The sequence below is a fragment of the Schistocerca americana genome, chromosome 3 (assembly GCF_021461395.2).
Source record: "Schistocerca americana isolate TAMUIC-IGC-003095 chromosome 3, iqSchAmer2.1, whole genome shotgun sequence".
NCBI lineage: Eukaryota > Metazoa > Arthropoda > Insecta > Orthoptera > Acrididae > Schistocerca > Schistocerca americana.
Window position 1 is genome coordinate 591330418 of NC_060121.1, and position 2500 is coordinate 591332917.

At 63.8% G+C, this 2500-nt stretch overlaps 1 pseudogene; it reads right to left on the reverse strand.

Moving 5' to 3' along the window:
* Positions 1-2500, reverse strand: part of LOC124607579 — a 7964-nt pseudogene that overhangs the window by 3011 nt on the left and 2453 nt on the right.

Below are 2500 nucleotides of genomic sequence, written 5' to 3' on the forward strand. Positions count from 1 at the left end.
CGATGAGGGACTGCAATCCCCTCGCGGTCGATGCAAAAAGCAGGACGTCATCTGCGAAGGCCGCAGCGTTAACTCTGCGACCAAGGATCCGAGCTCCGATGTGGGAGGGAAGTTGACTCAAAACATAGTCCACCGCAAAATTGAAAAGGAGGGGGGAGAGGGGGTCACCCTGACGCACACCCCTAGCCGGCTGCAGGGGCACGCCCACGTCGGCGCCGCCCGCTATCACCGTCGTGCTACCCTCGTAACACCTTTCGACGTACTCAATAAAGCAATCCGGCAGGCCATGAGCCCTCAGCACGGGGCGGAGGGCGGCATGGTCCACCGAATCGAACGCTTTAGAGACGTCGATCGATGCCACAAAAACAGAGCGACAGGAGCGGACTGCGTCGGTGAGAGCAGTGTCCAAGATGAAGGTGTTTTCCAACATCCCATCCCGGGGGATGAATGCCCGCTGACGTTCGTCCACAGCACATGCACGCATCAGGCGTGACGCGAGAACCTTGTGAAAGGTCCGCGCCAACACCGAGCAGACCGTAATGGGGCGAAAGTCAGCGGGGGATGTTGGTGCAGCCGTTTTGGGGAGAAGTGACGTCCGGGCGCGAAGCAGACGCTCGGGGAGGGCGCGGGCCAGGAGGAAGAGGTTCAAGAGTTTCACCAGGACTTCATGCGGCAGGCGCCGCAGCTCCGCTGGAGTCAGGCCGTCCGGCCCGGCTGCCGATCCCCTGGGCGGCAAGGCAGCAGCGACCTCCTCACGTGTGACCGGCCCCCATAGGCACTCAGGAGCGACAGGCTCCGAGTGCGGGAGAAGGCGGTCACGGATGAAGCCGGCGGTGGAGATCGGCTTCTTCGTGAAGAGGTCCGCCCAGAAGTCCAGCAGACCGGGGATGTCGGGTGGCGGCTGCAGCAGGGTGCCGTCCAGCAAGCCGCGCACGCAACGCGCACGCGACCTACGGAAGGCGTCCTGTGTCCGCGCGTATTCCCAGCGGCGCCGCTTGCGCTTCTGCAGCGGCGGGGCGGCAGGCGGCCGCTTGGATGGTTGGCGCGGCCGCTGTGTCCTGGTGATCGACCTCTCCCCCCTGGACCCGACCGACGCAAGGGCATCCGGGAGCATGCCCAGGATGACATCGGGCGGCGTGCCCCGCCCCAGACCAATGACTCGATCCAGGGCAGAGAAACGCTGGGCGGAAGCAGGTAGCCCCGCCAGATGCTCCCAGATGGCGGCGTCAGTCGGCCCCTCCGGCGGCGGCCCGGTGGTGTCGGCCGCGAAGTCCTCGGCTGCGTCGACGGGCGGCGCAGCGGCCTCGCCCGCGTCAGGCAGCGAGCTCGCTGCTCCACGGCGGGACGCCGGCTCTTCGCCCCGACCGATCTCAAGTGCCTCCATGAATTGGCGGACAAGCTGCTTGTGGGCAGCTTGCCGCCGTCGGCACTTGATTGCCTCAAGCGTTCGGTCGGGGAACATCCTGGTAAGTTCTTGATTTACAAAGAAGAACCGGGCGTCCCTCTCGAGGAACAGTTCGGCCTCTGCCTTGGCGAGCGACAGGACTTCTTCCTCCGTCCACCTCGCGCGATGCCTCTCCGTCACGATCTCAGCGTTGGCGGCCGCAGGGTGTTGGCGGCGGCGATGGACCCCGAGACCGTTCTTCGTGGTAAAAGTGCGGTGGCACTCACTGCAAGCAAAGGGAGCTACACAAACTATCGCATTTTCGTTACGGCCGGTTGGCCGGATAGGTGCTGGGGTAGCTGGGGTGGCACCTTCAGCGGAAGGGCCACCATCTCTTGTTTCTTGTCGGCTGCCCCCAACTATAAAGGGATAATGCGAGGGGGGGCTGGTAACCCCCCCAAGCCCCTGGTGCGGTCTTCCACTCTGCGAAAATCAGCGGGCCCACGAGAAGGGGAGAAGACCGCAGGAGAGGAGAGGCTAAGAGGGCTAGGCCCATGTATTGCGCATCACTCTCCCTGTAACTATAACCCAAGGAAGGCACCTCGCAGCAGCAGCACGACTACATCAAGACCGCACTTCGAAAAGCCAAGTCCGGATGCAGCCACACCGCCGCCACTTGGCCACCTTAAGAGAGTCATAGTTACTCCCGCCGTTTACCCGCGCTTGCTTGAATTTCTTCACGTTGACATTCAGAGCACTGGGCAGAAATCACATTGCGTCAACACCCGCTAGGGCCATCGCAATGCTTTGTTTTAATTAGACAGTCGGATTCCCCCAGTCCGTGCCAGTTCTGAGTTGATCGTTGAATGGCGGCCGAAGAGAATCCGCGCACCCGCGCGCCCCCGGAGGAGCACGCTAAGGCGGACGCGGCCTCGCAGCAAGGAAGATCCGTGGGAGGCCAAGGCACGGGACCGAGCTCGGATCCTGCACGCAGGTTGAAGCACCGGGGCGCGAACGCCGCGCAGGCGCGCGCATCCTGCACCGCCGGCCAGCACGAGGCCAACCAACGGCGAGAGCAGACCACGCCCGCGCTAAACGCCCGCACTTACCGGCACC